This window comes from Bos taurus, chromosome 11, assembly GCF_002263795.3.
Source record: "Bos taurus isolate L1 Dominette 01449 registration number 42190680 breed Hereford chromosome 11, ARS-UCD2.0, whole genome shotgun sequence".
Lineage (NCBI taxonomy): Eukaryota > Metazoa > Chordata > Mammalia > Artiodactyla > Bovidae > Bos > Bos taurus.
Genome location: NC_037338.1, coordinates 11,676,000 through 11,699,512, shown reverse-complemented (window position 1 = coordinate 11,699,512; position 23,513 = coordinate 11,676,000). Strand labels below are relative to the sequence as shown.

The 23,513-nt window shown below is 37.2% G+C and overlaps 1 protein-coding gene and 1 non-coding gene across 6 annotated transcripts in view; one reads left to right on the top strand and one right to left on the bottom strand.

Annotated features, from left to right (window-relative positions):
- EXOC6B (exocyst complex component 6B) overlaps positions 1 to 23,513 on the bottom strand; it is a 721,824-nt gene that overhangs the window by 648,087 nt on the left and 50,224 nt on the right. The gene's annotated exons all lie outside the window — the stretch shown is intronic.
- On the top strand, positions 22,428 to 22,499 carry TRNAW-CCA (transfer RNA tryptophan (anticodon CCA)). Its single transcript has one exon. It is a non-coding gene; the product is annotated as a tRNA-Trp (tRNA).

Sequence of the window (23,513 nt, the reverse complement as noted above, 5' to 3'; positions counted from 1 at the left end):
GCCTACTTTTAAGAAATATATTTAAAATTCAATTTTAAAAATGAAGCAACAATATCTGTTGAAACACCCAGACCTACCCTTGATAGGAAGTGATATAAGTGGCTCCTTTATAGCCACAGTATCCTCATTTACCACCTCATTTTGACACTGTACAATGTGAACCGTCCTTGATCCTATTAACCCATGTGTGGCTTGAGATAAGTTTCACCAGAAGTACTATCATCCTGTTTTCTTCTTGAACAAATGCATACTATTATCCTAGAAATTAATGGGCACCACCTCTAATGACATTCACCAATGGAAAGCTGAGTTGATATGCTTTTGTTTTGAAATGTTTATTTGTTCATATTTTTGAACAGGCACTATATTGAGCAGTCTACACCGTAATGCAGTCTACACAGTAATGATTTATTTGCATGTCTATCTCCCCTACAGGACCACAAGTTGCTTGAGGGTTTATACCTGGAACAATGCCCACCTCCCACAGAGAAAACATTATAAAGTGACAAAGGGCCCAAAGCAATGCCCCAAAATGTTTGAATATTTAGACCTTCTCCAAAGACAAGCACTAGAGCTAATAATAAACATTCTTGCTTAAAAGGAAATTCAAGTTCTAGCAGTGCAAATAATTTATACTTCAGCTAAAATGCTTAACAGAAAAAGGAGGAGTTAGAGGAAGAAAAGAAGGAACTTAGGAGGTTCAAGAAAATCTACTATAGAAGAGAAGTGTCTGGGAATAATGTATTTCCCTGCTGCTGCTGCTGCTAAGTCGCTTCAGTCGTGTCCAACTCTGTGCGACCCCATAGATGGCAGCCCACCAGGCTCCCCCATCCCTGGGATTCTCCAGGCAAGAACACTGGAGTGGGTTGCCATTTCCTTCTCCAATGCATGAAAGTGAAAAGTCAAAGTGAAGTCGCTCAGTCGTGTCCGACTCTTCGCAACCCCATGGACTGCAGCCCACCAGGCTCCTCCGTCCATGGGATTTTCTAGGCAAGAGTACTGGAGTGGGGTGCCATCGCCTTCTCTGAATTTATTTCCCTAGCTTTCCTCAAACTTTCTCCGGAAGCTAGGAGAAGGAAGACGATTAAATTGCAACAAAACCTGGCTCTGAAGGGAACCCGTGTTTCTAGACCTTGTTGCCAGTAGAGGCGGAGGGTGACAGCAGTCCCTAAGGGCTTTTAGAAAAAAATTGCTTCCAAGTGGAAATTTTTTATGGTAATCTGCAGCCTGGAGCCACTTTTTTTTTTTTTTGCTTTCTTTCTTAACTACTGATGATTAAACCACGGACAACCAGATTTCAACAGTGGAAATAGTTAGATAGCTCCCAAACATCATGGTTATATGCTCTAAATTACAAAGCTAACTCTCAAAGGAGAGAAAAATCTGCTGGGAAAGTCTTTCTTTTTTGAAGGAGGAGGGGAGGATAGAGTCTGTTAAAGATTTGTATCTGGTAGAACATAAAAGTAGTCAAGAATTCTGTATCATAATGCTAAACATCAGTCTCATACCCAGAATAGGCACTATAATGTACAATCACAGAAAGCTGAACAGAGCAATGCTAAACATCCTGCTATTTAGCAATTTTTCATTACTCTATTTCGACCTGGATAAAGTGTCTGATTAAATGGTTATCATAGTAATATGAAGAGAAATCCTACCATACATCTTATGGAACAGCTAAATTGATTTATGCCTAATTGTGGTTGTGAAAAAAGTCTAAGGTATATGTCTAAGTTTGTAATGATGGCTCAAGAATGTGAGTGAAAAAAGTCACTTACAGTACCAACTCATAAAGAAAATTAGAAGCCAGTCATTCAACCACCCAGCAATTGAGTCTAGGAAATCTTATTACACCAATATCACCCAGAACATTAAATGATAAATCCAGCTCAAAATTATAGTAACATTATTATTATATGTTACAAAAGTAAATAAATAAATCTTTTAAAAAAATAATCCCATTGTTATTATCATCATTTCACACATGAAGCAATCTTTCTGACATTGCCAGGAAACAAAAATATTTACCCTTTCCCAGGTTGCTACAACTATATCAAGAAAAAAAGATAAAAGAGAAGGAAGAAAAGGAAAAGGGGACACAGGAAGATGAGGACAAGATGGAAAAGGGAGAAGAGAAAATCACGAAAATAATACAAATGGCAGTGTCTGAATAAGGCAAATGTGACTTCTTTCTACTTTTCTACATTTTTTATTTTCTAAAACATGTATTGCTTTAAAAAATTTTTTTGGCTGTGCTGGGTCTTGGATGCCATACGGGCTTTCTCCGGTTGCAGTGAGCAGGAGCTACACTTGGGTTGTGGTGTGCAGGCTTCTTATCATAGTGGCTTCTCGTGGTGCAGAGCACAGGCTCTAGGCGCACAGGCGTTAGTAGTTGTGGCTCACGGGATTAGTTGCCCCAGGGTATATGGAATCTTAATTCCTGGACCAGGGATTGAATTTGTGTCCCCTGCACTGTCAGACAGATTCTTAACCACTGAACCGCTAGAGAAGTCTCCATGCATTGCTTTTACAATAATTGCTTTTACATAATTGAAAAAAGGAGGTGTATTTTTAGAAGTCTACAATAGTACCTGGTTCATAGCAGATGCTCAATAAAATATTAATTGAAATAAAAAACAAACAAGAACAAACACTTCAGAGTAACTGGGGGCCTCGTTTTTAACAGTTATTTCAAAATATTATGTAAAAAAAAAGAACAAGAATTTCTTCCCACAATCTATCACCTACAAACCCAAGAAGCAATCACCACGGATTGATTTTTTTTTTTTTTTTTTTTTTGCCTGTACTGCTCAGCTTGTGGAATCTTAATTTCCCAACCAAAGATAGAATCCATGCCCCCTGCAATGGAGCATGGAGTCCTAATCACTGGACCACCACAGAATTCCAGAATTGCTAAAATTTAGTCTCTTCTATATTCTAACCATCTCATTACTGATCATCACCTCAAAATACACTTAAATAGATATACCTGATACCCTGAAATTTTTAATTTGCAAATTGACATAGCAGTTTCCCAGAGCCCTTCCATCACAACTATGAACCCCACCAATTAACCTTCTTTCATAATCCTTTATATGGTGGGGAAGAAGGGAGCCTCAATGGTTACTATGATGGAACTTCTGATCTATTACTCAATTTAAGTAACTTGATCTGTGAACTGGAAAAGTAGGCCATTTTCTGTTGTTTCCTATACCACTAACAGATGTGCAAAGAACTTCCTACCAACATCATAAAACTATCTGCAACAAACCTTCATGTTTTAGACAAAAATAAATGAGAACATATCCAGGCTCTCACACCATGTTTCCATCAGGAATCAATATCCTGCCTTTTTTTAATAGAAGCATTTGCTTAAGGACAGTGTACACTAGCCCATTTGAAAGATCCCTATTTAACAGAGATACATAGAAATGTACAGAAAAAAAGAACCTCAGAAATGACTGGCCTTAATTCAGACAAAAGTTCAGTTTTTTCTAAATGTCTCTATCACATGTATGCATGTGTCCTAAGTCGTTTCAGTCATGTCCAACTCTCTGCAACCCTATGGACAATAGCCCACCACGCTCCTCTGTCCATGGGATTCTCCAGGCAAGAACAGTGGAGTAGGTTGCCATATTCTCCTCCAGAGGATCATCTCTAGTAAAGGGAAGCTCATTACAAGGTAACCAATCTCATTTCAATAGCTATTGCAAAGTTCCTGTAAAAAATAAAATTTGCCTTCCTGTAATTTTCATCATTTATCTTATTTTTACACTCTAAGGACCACCAAAAATGAGTCCTTGGTCACTCCCTTCCCTTCTCCAAACTCAAGAATCCAAATTAATCAACTATTCTACATAAGTCCTTTCAATTCAGACTTTTACCCTCTGGACACATTCTAGTAGTCAACATTCCTAAAAGGCAACAATACAGACAGCATTTATAGTGCAGCAGTCAAGAGCACAGGCTTCAAGGCCAAACTTCCTGAATTCAAGTCTTGGTTATTAATTGTGTGACCTTGGGAAAGTTATTAAACTTCTCTTTATTTCAGTTTCCACATCTATAAAACGCAGATAAAAATAGCAACCACTTCATATAGTTGTTATGTAAAGATCAAGTGGCATAAGTAAAACATTCAAAACAGTACATGACACACAGAAAGCACACTTCAAATACAAACAATTTTCAAATCAAATATAGTCAAACTAGGAAAATAAAACTCAGTGCCTTTAACTTGTTACTCAGCCTCTATTAAAACAGTCTAAAAATAATGCTTGAGTGTTTCTGGCAGGTATATCATGCTGTACACTGAGCTTAAAGTCACATAAAATCTTTGTTTTAACATATTGCTATAGTCATTCAGTTGATATTCTGAATCTACTACTTATTACCTGTTATAATCATAATCCTTTTTCTTGTCTGAGATCTTCTGAGACACGATTTTGTCATTGAATCTTCCCTTTTCATGTTTTGCTTAGTTAAGTAGGTATATGAATATTTTCACAAAAGTAATTCAACTATGGGGAAGGGCAGAAACCCAAGCAACTCTAGGATCTAAGAAAGGAGAACTCTGGAAAACACCAACATGTGACATTTCTGATTCCATTTTAAGAGGGCAGAAAGGATTGTTAATCACATAAGGTTAAATAGAGAGCTCAAAAAAGTAAATGTTCAATTTTATTTTTTTAAGTCCAGGATATAGAAGAAATCATCAACCCATTTCCTTTAGCCCGCATTCAATCCTCCAACTGTGACCAACTTGGAGAGAACTTGCTATGAGTCAAAGCTTTTAATGTCCCTTGCTTTTGAAGGCACAGTGGAAACAATTCCCCAGAACAAAAGAGTTGCGTCAGCAAGCTCTCTGCTCTTTCAAGTTGGAAGGACAGTTGATTCACAACATGTGTCAGAAAGAAACACCAGTTAGAACCAAGCGAGATAAATTTTAGGCCTCCGGAGCTGTTTAATATTAAACTGTAATAAACCATCTTTATAGCAAATTATTAACAAAATATTTGCTTACCCTCCCATTCATATGCTTCCTTCCCTTGAAAAGAAATTCTAAGACAACTCATAATTCCAAGGTCACAAATGCTCCATCAAGAAATCATTCTCAAATGTTAGCATCCAGAACCAATGATCTGGATCATAATCCCCAAACACTGCCCTGGCATATCACAGTCAGCCTTGCTATATACTTTATGTTCAAGACAGGGTTAGTTTAAATGCTAGTCATGGTCTTTGATTAAGACTTTACTTCAGTCATTAACTATCTCTACATGGAGTCATCTTAGTACCTGCTCTAGTGAATACATTTACTTTATACCTAGACCAAGAAATAAAATATGCTGTTCAACTACATAAATGATACTAAAATGATGTTCTTTTTAATACCTTGAAAGATTAAAAGAAAATCTGAAACTACCTTGATCTATATGGACTTACATGGGAAAATGGTTCCAATACAAAATAAAGTTTAACAGAATGACTAACATGGAAACTTACATAAAGATTGGAGATGGACTAATTTAATATGTTTAGAGACATTTTTCTGAAGAGAGGCCATTAATGTCGCATTATTAGTTCAATTTAAGAGATGTACAATGGGTAAGTATGGAAAAAGTAAACTGCCTTTCCTTCAGAAATGATCCTATGATTAAAGTTTGTTATACAATTCATTAGATATCTACCTAAGATCTAGTGCATACTTTTATTACTCATCTATTATCAATTATATATTATCAATCAATCTGGTCTAGACCATATAACTTCTTTGAAGAATCAGATACCCTACAGAGATCAATTCTGCAGTCAACAAAATGACAATCTAATATGGCCTCAAAAATCACTGAAAAAACAAATGCTGCTTACCAGTAAACTATTTCTCCATAAGATTATGTTTAGGTCACCCTCCAAAAACTATGGAATATCACTATAATACTCTGGTTGTCCAATCTAAGGAGTAACTTGATTGTTTACTTAATGAGGGAAATGGAGCAATTTTTTAATAATGTTCATGACACACTAAACTAGAAGAAATAAACTTTAAAAGGAAGGAGAAATTTGACTACAAAGAAATAAAATAGGAAAATAATAAAATGAAATGACCACAGCAAGTTAAATAGAAACTGGCTCTACCAGGTGGTTTAGACATTTTACATCATAGGCTCATTTAATAAGCATTTATTGAGAATTTACTAAAAAGGAGACAAGAAGCACATACTCTTTGTGGAAGCACATACTTTAATTAGTAAAGAAAAGCACAAGGAAGTACAATTGAAGGTAATTATAAACTATAAATCTGTACAGAAATTAATATAATGTTTAAATCTGTACTCTTAAAGCTATATACCTAAATCTGTACAGCATTATAGCAACATAATGTTTGGTGTGGAACTGGATTAATCAGAAAAGGGTTTCTTGGAGTTGGTGAAAATCAGTTAAAAAAAAAAAAAAAGGAGAAGAAAAAATAGCTTAAAGCATACAGAGGAGGGAAAAAAAAAAACACAAACAAAAAAAGGAACAGAAAAAAGACTGCAGATTTGTCATCCAAATTATGCAAGCAAGAAGACAATGGAAAGATATCTTTAAAGTTTTGAAGGAAAAACTACAGACCTAGAATTCTATACCCAGCAAACATATTCCCCAAAATCTAAGGAAAAATAAAGATTTTTTTCAGACAAAATCTTAGAGATGCTGTTACCAATGTGCCTGCTGCTGCTGCTGCTGCTGCTAAGTCACTTCAGTCATGTCCAACTCTGTGCGACCCCATAGACAGCAGCCCACCAGGCTCCCCCATCCCTGGGATTCTCCAGGAAAGAATACTGGAGTGGGTTGCCATTTCCTTCTCCAATGCATGAAAGTGAAAAGTCAAAGTGAAATCGCTCAGTCGTGTCCGACTCTTCGCGACCCCATGGACTGCAGCCCACCAGGCTCCTCCGTCCATGGGATTTTTCAGGCAGGAGTACTGGAGTGGGGTGCCATTGCCTTCTCCAACCAATGTGCCTGCACTACAAGAAACATTAAAGTTTAGTTCTTCGGGTGAAAAGAAAACAAAATCACATCAAAATATGGGTCCATACAAAGGAATAAAGATCACAGTAACAATAAATATACAGATTTTTTATAATTTTTTAAACTTACTTAAAAGATAACTGAATGGTTTTGTCTTTTATTTATTTGGCCACGCTGGATTTTAATTGCAGCATGTGGGATCTTTTTAGTTGAGGCATGGAAACTGTTAGCTGTGGCATGTGAACTCCCTAGTTCTCTAGCTAGGGATCAAATGGAGGCCCCCTGCATTGGGAAAGCAGAGTCTTAGCCACTGGATGACCAGAGAAGTCCCTAAAAGATAAACGAATGTTTTAAACCAAAAATTATAGCAATGAATTGTGGAATTCATAAGATATGTAGAAGTAAATTACATGTTAACTATAACTCAAAGGCCAATGGTGGAAATGAAAGTATACTATTACAAGTTTGTGTTATACATGAACTGCCATGATATCATGTGAAAGTAGCTTGTTGTCTAAATCAGTTCAGGCTACTATAACAAATTACATAGACTGAATGGCTTAATAAAAGATTATTTCTCACAATTCAGGAGACTGAGACCCAAGATCAAGGTGCTGGTAAATCCAATGTTTGGTGAGAGCCAGGTTCCTGGTCTACCAGACAACCATCTTCTCACTGTATCCTCACATTGCAGAGAACAGAGAGAGCTTTCATGTCTGTTCTTACAAGGGTACAAATCCCATTCAAAAGAATTTCATTCTCACCACTTCCTCATGAATTAATTAACTCCCAAACACCTCCCCTCCTAATATCATCACATTGAAGGGGAGGTTAAGATAACAACATATGAATTTTAAAGAGATACAAAACATTCAGGCAGTAGCAAATAGTAAAAATGCATGTTATAAACCCTAAAGGAATAATGAAAACATATAAATAAAATAAAAAGGTATACTGAATAAGACAATACTGGAGAAAATTGGAATCCTAAAATGTATTCAGTTAATCTAAGTTAGTTAAGGAGAGTAAAAAAAGAGAAAAAAGGGGGACAGATGGGACAAATGAATTATAGCAAGATAATAAATTTAAACCTAGTCAAATAGGTAATTATATTAATATAAATAATTCCCTCTTCTTCTTTGTAATTAACTGAGTATACTTTCATTTTCCCCTTCTCATCTTTTGAGCTATTGTGATTCTTTTGATGGTGTCTTGGTATAGTTTTGTTGCTGTGTTTATCCTGCTTAAGGATCTTTAGGCTTCTTGGACTTCCATTCTAATATTCCAGAGGAAATTACTTTGAGCTTTTTAAAATTTCTGATTTTAATTTTATGGAGGTAAACCCATATCTGTAAAAAAAAATATGATAAGACTACTTTCTTTTTATCAGTTTGTGCTCAGTCACTCAGTCATGTCTGACTCTGCGACCCCACGGACTGTAGCCCACCAGGTTCCTCTGTCCATGGACTTTTCCAGGCAAGAATATTGGAGTGGGTTGCCATTTCCTCCTCCAGCAGGTCTTCCCAATGCAGGGATCAAACCCACAACTCCTGCAGCCTCCTGCATTGGTAGGTGGAGTCTTTATCACTGAGTCACCCGGGAAGCTCCTTTATCAGCTTAGATACTGACTACTTCCTGTTGTAATCAGAGCAGATTTACCTCATCATATCATAACATTCCCCTCCTCAATATACATATACCACTGTTAGTTTTTCTAAAGATTTTTGTAATTAATATACTATGCCTAATATTGTGCTTTTATTTCTTAATAATGTACTTAAGCTTTTAATTCTTACATTATTATCTATAGATTATCTCAACGCCCTACCTGTGCAAAGTGAGGCATTAGCTCTCCATTACTTTCTTTTGGTTTCTTTTCCTCACCTTCTTCCAAATGATGAAATGAATTATACACTGAGTTGATAACATAGATATTCTATACCAGAATCAAAAGCAGCTTTTATGGTTTACCAGTACTTTGTCTTTGAAAGGCAATAAACAATATTTGTATTATTTTATATAAATATTCTTTATTGTTAAGCCAGGTTGTATACTAAGATTACCATCCCTTTCTTACTGGAACCCCCCCTTTTCTGGAAAACTCTGTCTTGATGACCCCATTTCCCCTGCTCCAATCTGAACTAACACCTGTTCAGGCTTTCTGCATACCGTATTTGTGATGTTCTTTCTTGGCTGACTTACAGAGCTGCTAGACAACCAGAAATTAAGGGAACAAAATGCTGGAGACCAGGGGAAGAATGAGAAGGGGTGTACCAACATTCTTTTTCACTTTTTCCCAAGATATTTGCCAAATCTGCAAACAAGAGGCTGTTTCCATTAAAGGAATCAAGTAGAAGAGGTAGAGAAATTAGCTTATGACAGTTTTGTGGCACTGAAGGGACATAAATTAGAGACTTAAGAGGTGAAGTTCCAGACATTTCTCCAAAGAAGGCATACAGATGGCTAATAAACACATGAAAAAATGTTCAACCTCACGCCATCTGAAGAAAGGGAACTTAATCATCACTTCAAGGCTCTTTAGAATATGTGAAAGACTGGTGGCTCAGATGGTAAAGCGTCTGTCTACAATGCGGGAGACCCAGGTTCAACCCGTGGGTCAGGAAGATCCACTGGAGAAGGAAATGGCAATCCACTCCAGTACTATTGCCTGGAAAATCCCATGGACAGAGGAGCCTCGTAGGCTACAGTCCATGGGGTCGCAAAAAGTTGGACACGACTGAGCGACTTCACTTACACTTACTTATATCAAAAGGCAGTCCTGAACCAGAGATAGCCACAGTTCTGTCCCTGACTGGATTGAGATCACTGCCATTCTATCCACCTTAGAAAGGGGTAAGGGGAAGACAGTTTAACCTTAAGCAAGAGAAGGCTATTCAGAACCTCCATGAATTTTAAAATTTTAAAATTTTAAATTCCCATTCAGTCCAAAATTACCAGGCATGCCAAGGAAGACCATAAAACTGAAAATCAAGATCCAGATGATCTAGATATTGGAAGTTATGAGAAAAAGACTTAAAATGTCTATGAGTAATATGATAAGAAAAAGATGAACAAAACAGATAAAAAGATGGAAAATTCACCAGAGCATTGAAATCTATGTTATTTAAAAACTGAGAAAAATAAGAAATGAAAACTGTAATTTTTAAAATTAAGAGTTCCAATAGAATGGTTTTTCAGCAAGAGAAGATTAGTGAAGATAAATTAATAGAAAATATTCAGATTAAGGCATAAAGAAGAAAATAAAAATATGTAAAATGCAACACATACACATGTGTGTGCTCATTCGTGTCAACTCTTTGTGACCGTATGGACTGTAGCCCACCAGGCTCCTCTGTCCATAGAGTTTTCCAGGCGAGAAAAATGGGAGTGGGTTGCCATTTCCTACTCCAAGGTTCTTCCCAACCCTGGGATGCATCTCTTGAATCTCCAGATGGAGATGCAAGGTGGATTCTTTACCACTTGCACCACCTGGGAAGTCCATAAAATATGTAAGACTATACGAAATGTATGAGATAAGAGTCAAAATGTGTATCCCAGCGGTTCTCAAACTATTTGGCTTAAGGATATTTTCATGCTCTTAAAAAATATGAAGGTCCCCAAAAAATTTTGTATATGTGGTTATTTTTATTGACATTTATCACATTAAAAATTAAAGTTGAATAAGAATTTAAATATAACTATATACAAGCATATATTACATTACCCATTAAAACAATGATAGTCCTCACATATCATATAGCCTCTCGGATACTTCACTATATTCTCCAACAGAAATGTGAGTAAAAAAAGTAAATAATATCTTAGTGGTTACTAAGAAATAGTTTTGAATTTGTGACTCTGCAGAAAGAGGTCTACTCTTTTTATAATGGGGTGGTAGTAATATTGAAAACATCATAGTCAACTGTTTCCCAAAACTAATGAAAGACATCAGTCCACAGTTTCAAGCTCTACAAACCCCAAAAGGATAAACACAAAGAAAACTATACCTCAATACCTCATAGTAAAACTGCAGAAAACCAAAAACATGGTAAAAAATATAAAAGGAACAACATTAACAGCTAACTGTTTAACAGGAAATACATGTCAAACAACAACTGAATGATACAGTAGAGTGCTAAAAACAAAAAATAAACTGCCAGCTTAAAATCCGAAAACTAAGTTTAAAAAAAAAGCCCCTTGAAAGTTAAAGCGGGCAATGTAAAATGGTACATCTACTACAGAAAACATTTTAGTGGTCCCTCAAAAAATTAAAAATAATTTACTATGTAATCCAGCAATTCTACTTCTCGGTACATACTCCAAAAAAGTGAAAGCAGGGACTCAAAGAGATATTTAAACATCTATGTTCATAGCAGCATTATTCACCAGAGTCAAAAGCAGGAAGCAACTCAAGTGCTCATCAACAGACGAATGGGTAAACAAAATGTGGTACACATACAATGGAATATTATTCAGCCTTAAAAAGAAGGAAATTCTAACACGTACTAACACGAGTGAAACCTGAAGACATTATCCTAAGTGAAAAAGACAAATACTGCACAACTCTACTTATATAAAGTACTCAGAATAGTACTTCATATAATACTTAATATGAAGTACTCAGAAAAGTACTTCATATAAGAAGTAGATTAGAAAAAGAAGAACCAAAAGACATCAAATGAAAAAATAAACAGTCAGTAATCATATAAGCAAAACCCAGCAGCCATCGGACAACATTGAACACCAGAAGTCAATACTCAGGGAAACAACATATGAGTCAAAATTTTAAGATCAATGAAACTGTCCTCTGAATATACAGTCTACAGAGCAGTCATTCTGAAAATCTAATAATCCAAAAATTATTGTTTGAATCATTCTGAATTGGTAGAGAAGAAACTCCAACCAAACTAAATGACACGAGAAACTTCAACAAAAAAGACTGGAAGTAATGAGGGAACATACTTAACTGCAACCCTAAGACAAAAAGATCAGATTAAGAGTGACAAAATATGGTATATAAAAATAGTATGTGATAACACAACACTGTAAGTCAACTACACTCCAATAAAAATTTTTAAATAGCATGTAAAAATTATACAACTAATTAAAAAAGAGAAAAAAGAAAGTAGTATAAACTGGTGATGCTTAATACATAGTGACTGGGAGTCAAAGCTAAGCAAATCAGATACAAGTCTACAATCCCTAATCTAAAATCCTTGGAGCAGAAATGTTCCATAATTCAGATTTTTGCAGATTTTAAAAAATAATTATAGTGCGTGCTTTATATATAACATCCCCAGTGAGGTCTTAAGAAACATTCCCTAATCAATCACATCAGTAACTCTGCAGCAAAATGCAGGAATATTCACACAAGTGGTAAATATAAAGAAAGACTATCTCATATCAACTCACATTAAGTTTTCTCACCAAATAAATTCAGATAGCTTTTAATAACAAATGATTTCAAAATCTTTGGTACTTTCAAATTGCAAATGAGAGATTATGGGCTAGCAGAATTCTAAACATTTTAAGGCTATAAAGTAAAACACTAAGATAATATTATTGACTAATATCTGTGGTCACAGAAAAGAAAACACAGGAAGTTTTACTATTTCTGTCAGATGTTGCTATTCAATCGCTAAGTCGCATCTGACTCTTTGCGACCCAATGGACTGCAGCACACCAGGCTTCCCTGTCCTTCACTATATCCTAGAGATATCTCTGTCAGATGAGGAACCAATAAATACTATCTTCAAAAAAGAGAGGTGGGAGGGAGGAGGGATTAAGGATACAATAGAAAGGAACTCTAAGAACAAAAATATAGTTTTTAAAAAATTAGGAAAAAAAAAGATCATGAGATTCGGCCTCAGGGTAGTATCTTCCCCAACCTCCCCTTAAAAGTTACTTTGCTTAATTAAAATTACTAAAGTACTTTTAAATGATAACTACAATGATTTATTATAAATTCCCAACTTACTGTACTTGCACAATAAAATGCTGATGAGCATAAATGTCACTAGGGGGCAGCAGAGCACAAGGAGTGTCCTCTGAAAAGCCGTGACAACTCCAAAGGAGTTTATGCTGCTGCTGCTGCTAAATCGCTTCAGTCGTGTCCAACTCTGTGCGACCCCATAGACGGCAGCCCAACCAGGCTGCCCCATCCCTGGGATTCTCCAAGCAAGAGCACTGGAGTGGGTTGCCATTTCCTTCTCCAATGCATAAAAGTGAAAGTGAAGTCATGTCTGTCTCTTAGAGACCCCATGGATTGCAGCCCACCAGGCTCCTCTGTCCATGGGATTTTCCAGTCAAGAGTACTGGAGTGGGGTGCCATAGCCAGTTATCAACTGTTCAGCAAGATCAAACCAGTCAATCCTGAAGGAAATCAGTCCTGAATATTCATTGGAAGGACTGACGCTGAAGCTGAAGCTCCAATATTTTGGCCGCCTGATGCAAAGAACTGACTCACTGGAAAAGATCCTGATGCTGGAAGACTGAAGGCAGGAGGAGAGGGGACGACAGAGGATGAGATGGTTGGATGGCATCACTGACTCAGCGGACATAAGCTTGAGCAAGCTCGGGGAGCTGGTGATGGACAGAGAAGCCTGGCGTGCTGCAGTCCATGGGGTCGCAAACAGTCGGACACCACTGAGCGAATGAACTGAACTGATAAACTGCTCAAAATCTCAGTCATTCACAAGCACAATAAAACTCTCACCAGTTAATCTGTAAAATCTGCTTCTAAGAGATTCATTACATTACTTCATAAGTTTTTAATTTCTATTTTGAAATACTTTCAAATTGTACAAATAATAGAGAACTCTTATTTAGCCATATACAGAATTCACCAATTTGTAACATTTTTGCCTCATTTATCATTTTCTCTTTCTACACATATGTACATATATGTACATCGGTATATGTACCTGTATATTTGTATATTTATTTTTCTAAACCATTTGAGAATATGTTGCATGTATTAAACTCTTAAGACTACTGTTTCCTCTCATACCTAACTACAACACAATTATCAAATTCAAGAAATTTACATTGATAAAATTATAATTAATTCATAGTCCATAGTCCAATCCTGTTATCTGTCCCAATAATAATCTTTGTTGTTGTTGTTTTTTAATCAGGGGACCATTTCCATCTCTTGGTCCCACTTTTTTTTTTTTGGCTACATCAGTAATTACTTCAGGTACATGGGCTTCTCTCTACTTGTGGTGTGCAACACATACGCACACTTAGTTGCCACATGGCATGTGGGATCTTAGTTCCCCAAACAAGGATTGAACTCACATCCCCTGCATTAGAAGGCAGATTTCTAACCACTGGATCACCAGGCAAGTCCTCCAATAATGGTCTTTAGAGTGGTTTCATTTCCTCCTGGAGAGTATTCAATCTAGGACCATGAATTACATTCAGTTGCCATGTATCTTCTGTTTTCTTTCATCCAAACTAGCAGTTCTCCACATTTTAAACACAAGAGCCCTTCAGACTATTAAAAATTCTTAATAACCCTAAATAATTTCTGTTTACATTAATTTTATATACATCAATACTTACTGTATTAGAAATTAAAACTAAAAATTAGAAAATACTAATTAATTCATTTAATATTAACAACCAACAATATTTACATGTTAAAAAATACATTTCAGGAAAAACAGAATATTTTTATATTCTTAAAAATAGTTGGAAGAGTATGTGCTGCATTTGTGCAAATATCTTTAATGTCTGGTTTAACAGAAGACATCTGGACTCTGTACCACTTCTACATTAAATATAATAAATGTCATGTTTTGGTTATGGTATATAGAGAAAATCCAGCCTTGCACAAATGTAGTTGGAAAAAGGACAAAGTATTTTTAAAGGCCTTTCAGGAAACTTTATATATTATATATATATGCAAATTTATGATACAACCTCAAAACTTGATGAGTTTTAGATTAAAATCCATTGATCTTAAACCTCAAATGAAACTTTTACCCATGTATGATTATGTAATATCGGACATTGATCATTTGAAGAATACTCATTCTCTGAGTTTTGCAGGTCTTCCAAATGTTGACATAATTCATTACAATTCAAAAAATCACATTCATTATATCACTATTTGTTGGGGGCCAGAGTGAGGTACTCTGCCCATGACAAAGGTCATGAGGAAGGAGGCTCGACATACGCAAAGGTGGGATCGAGCCTCAGGAGTCCCCCTGGAAATCCTCGAGTATCTACCCCCATAACCAGAGCCTGCCTACTTTACTACTTTGTGCTCTCACCTACACCTCTGACTTTACAGGGGGCTGTCCCCCACCACCTCTTTCGGAGAAGGAGTTAACCTAGAGCTCCAGTCAATAAAAACTCTTGGGCGTGACAAGAGTGTTTTAACCTACAAACTCCTCTGAAGGTTCTCTAGCCTGCCTGACAGGCTCGTCCAGCCACATGTGATTGCTCACAGCCTCCCAACCGTGAGAGGCACGAGATGCTTTAAACCCTCTAAAAACAGGTTCTTTAGAGAAGTTAGAAAACTATTAGTATAAGTATAATGGGCTGATTAGAAATTGTATTGGTGAAGGGTTTTTCATTTGTTGAGCCAATGTTTGTTGCTAAGTCTCCACATCCCCTGCCCTTACACACATTAATGAATATAGAAGAAATAAGTATTAACCTTTGATATTAATCACATTAGACCTTAGGCTAAGTAAATTCTTTCCTTAACTAAAACCCACTACACCATCACCCTATAGGAATGTAACTTTATTTGGGTGGTGTCTGTTTTAAGAATAATCACCCCTGGAGAAATAAGTGTCCTGGTTGACTGACCGTTGTCACAAGGAGAGGGTCGTAAATTGTCAGCAGGCCCCCCCTGGCCAGAAGATGATGTAACACCCCTAAGACCTCTGTATACATTTGTGTGAAGCACCTGACTTTGATAAAGGTCAGGACTGCTGTCCCCACGTGACTTTTGCATAACATCTCAGTGTATAAAAGTAGACCATGGAAAATAAAGAATTGGGATCAGTTTCTCGAAATACTGGTCTCCCCATGTCGCTCTCTCTCTCACTCTGGCTGAGTCTCCATCTGGAGCGCAGAACCCGCCATGCTTACTAATTATGCCTGGGCTTCTAAGATCCGACCGGGGAGGCCTCAGTGTCTCCTCTCCTTCGGGAGAACGGAAGGACGCCTGCGGCCTACGTAAGTGGTGCAAACTTCTTGTCTTGAAGTTTTATTGGTCTCCCGCATAAACCAAGCTACTCAGCCTCTTTTCTCCACTGAATTTCCTCACTGAGCTATCCTTATTTCAGCCTCTTTTCTTCACTGAATTTTACTGAGCTATCCTCATTCTATTACTCTTTATATCCTTAATTAACATTTAATTAAGCAATTGTTTCCTGATCTTCGCCTACGCCGTCTCTCCTTCGAATACCCTGGATCAGCCAGGGCTGGTCCCCGGCAACTATTCAGTCCCATTAAAAAATGTATTAGCAACCTTTAGGAGGGTAACAGAACATATCTGAAAATATCAAACGGGCAGCAACAATAAATCCCACATAAGTAGTGCAAATAACAAATCGGTTATCCTGCAGAACACAAAAATAAACAGAAACTTAAAATGTAATCACAATATGGTTTATACTACTAACGAAAAACTGTCATTTTAATCACTGGTAAAGAGTCCCTGGCTGATCTTTCGACTCTTTAAATCAAAAAATTATCTTTTCAGTTCACGAAAGGGATATACTGATCTTGATAATTGACACATTAAAGCAACAACCATAAATCATGACTAAGATTTGGTGTTAGTCATCTCCCATTCCTTCTGAAAACATCACACCTCTGGGTTAAAGGCTAGCATGCTCAAGTAGTTTTTCCCAAAATGCCATGTTTCAGAGGAAAGTTAAGATCACCAAGGAACTCCAAATATTCTCTCGTTTAGGCTTATGAGTTTTCCAAAAGGTGTTAAAAGTTCAAAAATATAACAAAGAAAACAAACAGAAGAGTGAAAAAAGCACAGTACAAAATCCATATGTATCTATCCATCGTTGTTGTTGACTTGCTCAGTAGTGTCAGACCCTTTTGCAATCCCATGAACTATAGCCCACCAGGCTCCTCTGATCATGGAATTCTATAGGCAAGAATACTGGAGTGGGTTGCGATTTCCTTCTCCAGTGCATCTTTCCAACCCAGGGATTGAACCTGGGTGTCCTGCTTAGCAGGCAAATTCTTTACCACTGAGCCATCAGGCAATCCCATTGTTGTTATCCAGTTGTATGCTGTGTCCCACTTTTTGAGACCCCATGCACTGCAGCATGCCAGGCTCCTTTGTACAACACTATCTCCCAGAGTTTGTTCAAATTCATGTCCATTGAGTCAGTGATGCTATCTAACCATCTCATCCCCTGTCGCCCTTTTCTTCTTTAGCTTTCAATCTTTCCCAGCATCAGGTTCTTTTCTGATGAGTTGGCTCTTCACATTACCTATCCAAAGTATTCGAGCTTCAGTTTCAGCATCAATCCTTCCAATGAATATTCGGGGTTTATTTCCTTTAGGAATGACTGGTTTGATCTCCTTGCACTCCAAGGAATACAAGAGTTTTCTTGAGCACCACAATTCAAAAGCACCAATTCTTCAGCACCCAGACCTCTTTATGGAACAACTCTCACATCCATACATGATGTATGGATGTAATTTTCATGGCAAATTATTTCTATTTGCCATGAAATAATGGGGCTGGATATCATGATCTTAGTTTCCTGAATACTGAGGTTCAAGCCAGCTTTTTCACTCTCCTCTTTCACCTTCATCAAAAGGCTCCTTAGTTCCTTCTCACTTTCTGCCATTAGAGTGATATCATCTGTATATCTGAGATTGTTGATATCTCAATTTCAGGTGGAATTCATCCACTCTGGAATTTCACATGATGTACTCTGCATAATAGTTAAATAAGCAGGGTGACAATATACAGCCTTGCCGTACTCCTTTCCCAATTTGGAACCAGTCAGTTGTTACATGTAAAGTTCTAACTGTTGCTTCTGGACCCATATACAGATTTCTTAGGATACAGGTAAGGTGGTCTGGCACTTCCAATTCTTTAAGAATTTTCCAGTTTGTTGTGATCCATACAGTCAAGTTCAGTTCAGCTACTCAGCCACGTCTGACTCTTTGTGACCCCATAGGTTGCACCACTCCAGGCTTCCCTGTCCAACTCCCGGAGCTTGTTCAAACTCATGTTCATCAAGTTGGTGATGCCATCCAACCATCTCATCTTCTGTCATTCCCTTCTTCTCCTACCTTCAATCTTTCCCAGCATCAGGGTCTTTTCCAATGAGTCAATTCTTCACATCTGGTGCCCAGAGTACTGGAGCTGCAGTTTCAGCATCAGTTTTTCCAATGAATATTCAGAATCGGTTTCCTTTAGGATGGACTGGTTTGATCTCCTTGGAGTCCAAGTGATCTCAAGAGTCTTCTCCAACACCACAGTTCAAAAGCATCAATTCTTTGGCACTCAGCTTTCTTTTTAGTCCAACTCTCACATCCATACATGACTACTGGAAAAACCATAGCTTTGACTACAGGGACCTTTGTTAGCAAAATAATGTCTCTGCTTTTTAATATGCTGTCTAGGTTGGTCACAGCTTTTCTTCTAAGGAGCAAACGTCTTTTAATTTCATGGCTGCAGTCACCATCTGCAGTGATTTTAGAGTCCAAGAAAATTAAGTCTGTCACTGTTTTTCCATTGTTTCCCCATCTATTTGCCATGAAGTGATGGGACTGGATCCATGATTGTTTTTTGAATGTTGAGTTTTAAGCCAGGTTTTCCACTCTCCTCTTTCACTTACATCAAGAGGTTCTTTAGTTTCTCTTTGCTTGGGCTTTAGCAAAGTCAGTAAAGCAAAAGTAGATGTTTTTCTGGAATTCCCTTGCTTTCCTCATGATCCAATGAATGTTAGCAATTTAATCTCTAGTTTCTCTGCCTTTTCTAAACCCAGCTTGTACATCTGCAAGTTCTCAGTTCACATACTGCTGAAGGCTAGCTTGAAGGATTTTTAGCATAACCTTGCTAGTGCATGGAATGAGTGCAACTGTATGGTAATGTGAACATTCTTTAGCATTGTCTTTCCTTGAGATTGGAATGAAAACTGATCCTTTCTAGTCCTATGGCCACTGTTGAGTTTTCCAACCCATGGAAAAGTTATGACACACCTAGACAGCATATTAAAAAGCAAAGATATCACTTTGCAGACAAAAGTCTATATAGTCAAAGCTAAGGTATTTCCAGTAGTCATGTACAGATGTGAGAGTCGGTCCATAAAGAAGACTGGATGCCGAAGAATTGAAGCTTTCAAGTTGTGATGCTGGAGAAGACTCTTGAGTCCCTTGGACCACAAGGAGATCAAACCAGTCAATCCTAAAGGAAATAAGTCCTGAATACTCATTGGAAGGGCTGATGCTGAAGCTGAAGCTCCAATACTTTGGATAGGTGATGTGAAGAGCCAACTCATCAGAAAAGAACCTGATGCTGGGAAAGACTGAAAGCAAAAGGAGAAGACGGTAGCAGAGGATAAAACAGCATCACTGACTCAATGAACATGAATTTGAGCAAACTCTGGAAGATAGTGAAGGACAGGGAAGCCTGGCATGCTGGAGTCCATGGGGTCAGAAAGAATCAGTCATGACTTAGTGACTGAACAACAACAACAAAAGTGTAATATAAATATTACAGCATTTATAATAACTAACATTTAGCCCATGTTCACTACTTATAAAGGATGCTTCTAAACACTCTTTATTATCTTGTTAACCTCAAAGCCACCCCATGATAGAGAATACTATTATCTTCATTTTTACATACAAAGACTCACAGATAAGACAAATTATTTGCCAAGTCACAGAGCCATGATAAGGTATACGTATACTGATACAGAATCCCACACTCAGTTATTTCTCTATCCACCCATTAAAAATATATATATATAATATACATACATGAAATGTACAGATTACAACTTGCTGTTCCATGACAAAATAAACATAACATTATAAATATACAAGTTATATAAAAACACGTACGTGTTGTGCTGTGCTTAATTGCCCAGTCGTGTCCGACTCTTTGCGACTCTATGGACTGCAGCCCACCAGGCTCCTCTATTCATAGCAAAAATATTAGAATGGATTGTCATGCCCTCCTCCAGGGGATCTTGCCAACCCAGGGATTGAACCCAGGTCTCCAACACTGCAGGCGGATTCTTTACCATCTGAGCCACCAGGGAAACCCATGTATGTATATATATATATATATATATATATATAATTTCTAAATGTACATTTTTGTACATGTATTTTTCAACTACATTGAAAACATTTCCTAAAAATGTAAAACACATTGTCAGTAAAAAAAACACAAGGGTCCCTTGTTGCAGTCTTACATAATACCAGCTTCACCCTGTGTCTTCAGATGCCTACTCAAAGGAAGCTAATAAACTGAACTGTTTTGCTAAAGTTAATTCACATATTTCTATCGCTTGCAATCAGAATCCCAAGCAATTTAAGTATGTATTATTTTCATAATCAATAAATATGTAAAAAAGAATTTCTATACTATTAATTTCTGTTAAAGAAATGGTCTATGTGAAATACATTATTAAAATATTAGACCCAAGAGAAAAGGAATGATTAACACCTTAATAAAAACCCACAAGACCAAACAAATGAAGAGGAAACAATCTACCTGAAAAAGATTTCAGAGTAATGATAGTAAATATGATCTAAAACCTTGAAAATAAACTGGAGGCACAAATAAATAGACCAGAGGCATGAATTGAGAAGATGCAAGAAATATTTAACAAAGACCTTGAAGAATTAAAGAATAAACAATTAACAATGCAATAACTGAGATTAAAAATACACTGGAAGGAACTAACAGTAGAGTATCTGAGGCAGAAGAATGGATGAGAGCTGGAAGATATAATGGTGGAAATAACTAAAACAGAACATAATAAAGAAAAAGGAATAAAAAGTAATGAGAAGAGCTATTGGACAACAGAGCTCACCTCATGGTGAAGGACAGGGAATCCCAGTGTGCAGCAGTCCATGGGGTGGCAAAGAGTCAGACATGACTGAGCAACTGAACAATAAAATGGGACAACATTAAGCATAACAACATTCGAATCATAGGGGTCCCAGAAGAAGAAGGCAAAAAGAAAAGCCATGAGAAAATATTTGAGGATATTATAGTTGAAAGTTGCCCTAAAATGGGAAAGGAAATAGCCACCTAAGTCTAGGAAGCCCAGAGAGCCTCATACAGGATAAACCCGAGGAGAAACATGCCAAGATAAATATTAACACAATTAATTAAATTAACGAAAATGAAACACAAAAAAACAAATATTAAAAGCAACAAATAACATGTGAGGGGATCCCCCATAAAGCTAACAGCTGATCTTTCAACAGAAACTCTACAGGTCAGAAGGGAACGGCAAGAAATACTTAAAGTGATGAAAAGGAAAAACCTACAACCAAGATTACTATCCAGTAAGGATCTCATTTAGATTCAAAGGAGAAATCAAATTTGCTTTACAGATAAGCAAAATTAAGAGAATTCAGCACCACCAGACCAGCTCTTCAACAAACACTAAAGGATCTTCTCTAGACAGGAAACACAAAAAGAACAGGCCTACAAAAGCAAACCCAAAACAACAGAGTAAATGATAACAAGATCATATACGAATAATTACCTTAAATGTAAATGGGCTAAATGCTCCAACCAAAGGATACATATTGGCTAAATGGATACAAAAACAAGACCCCATATGTGCTGTCTACAAAAAACCCAACTCAGACCTAGGGACACATATATACTGAAAGTGAGAGGCTAGAAAAAGATATTCCATGTGAATGGAAACCAAAAGAACGCTGAAGTAGCAATACTCATATCAGATAAAATAGACTTTGAAATAAAGACCATTATAAGAGACAAAGAAGAACACTACGTAACGATCAAGGGATTAATCCAAGAAGATATAACAATTATAAATATATATGCACCCAAAATAGGAGCACCTCAATACATAAGGCAAATGCTAACAACTACTAAAGGGAAAACGGACAGTAACACAGTTTGCTGTGATCCACACAGACAAAGGCTTTGGCGTAGTCAATAAAGCAGAAGTAAATGTTTTTCTGGAACTCTCTTGCTTTTTTTGATGATCCAATGGATGTTGGTAATTTGATCTCTGGCTCCTGTGCCTTTTCTAAATCCAGCTTGAACATCTGGATGTTCACAGTTCACATAATGTTGAAGCCTGGCTTGGAGAATTTTGAGCATTACTTTGCTAGCATGTGAGATGAGTACAATTGTGCAGTAGTTTGAACATTCTTTGGCCATTCTTTGGTATTGCCTTTCTTTGGGATTATCTTCCCTGGTGGCTCAGAGGTTAAAGTGTCTGCCTCCAATGCGGAAGACCCGGGTTCGATCCCTGGGTTGGGAAGATCCCCTGGAGAAGGAAATGGTAACCCACTCCAGTATTCTTGCCTGGAGAATCCCATGGACGGAGAAGCCTGGTAGGCTACAGTCCATGGGGTCACAAAGAGTCAGACACGACTGAGTGACTTCACTTACTTACTTACTTCTTTGGGATTGGAATGAAAACTGACCTTTCCAGTCCTGTTGCCACTGCTGAGTTTTCCACATTTGCTGGCATATTGAATGCGGCACTTTCACAGCATCATCTTTTAGGATTTGAAATAGCTCAACTGGAATTCCATCACCTCCACTAGCTTTGTTCATAGTGATGCTTCCTAAGGCCCACTTGAATTCATGTGCCAGGATGTCTGGCTCTTAGCGAGTGATCACACCATCGTGGTTATCTGGATCATGAAGATCTTTTTTGTATAGTTCTTCTGTCTATTGCCACCTCTTCTTAATATCCTCTGCTTCTGTTAGATCATACCATTTCTGTCCTTTATTGTACCCATCTTTGCATGAAATGTTCCCTTAGTATTTCTTATTTTCTTGAAGAGATCTCTAGTTTTTCCCATTCTATTGTTTTCCTCTATTTCTTTGCACTGATCACTGAAGAAGGCTTTCTTATCTCTCCTTGCTATTCTTTGGAACTCTGCATTCAAATGGGTATAGCTTTCCTTTTCTCCTTTGCCTTTAGCTTCTCTTCTTTTCACAGCTATTTGTAAGGCCTCCTCAGAGCCATTTTGCCTTTTTGCATTTCTTTTTCTTGGGGATGGTCTTGATCGCTGCCTCCTGTACAACGTCACGAACCTCCATCCATAGTTCTTCAGGCACTCTATCAGATCTAATTCCTTGAATCTATTTGTCACTTCCACTGTATAATTATAAGGGATTTGATTTAGGTCATAACTAAATGGTCTAGTGGTTTTCCCTACTTTCTTCGATTTAAGTCTGAATTTGGCAATAAGGAGCTCATGATCTGAGCCACAGTCAGCTCCCAGTCTTGTTTCTGATTACTGTATAGAGCTTCTCCATCTTT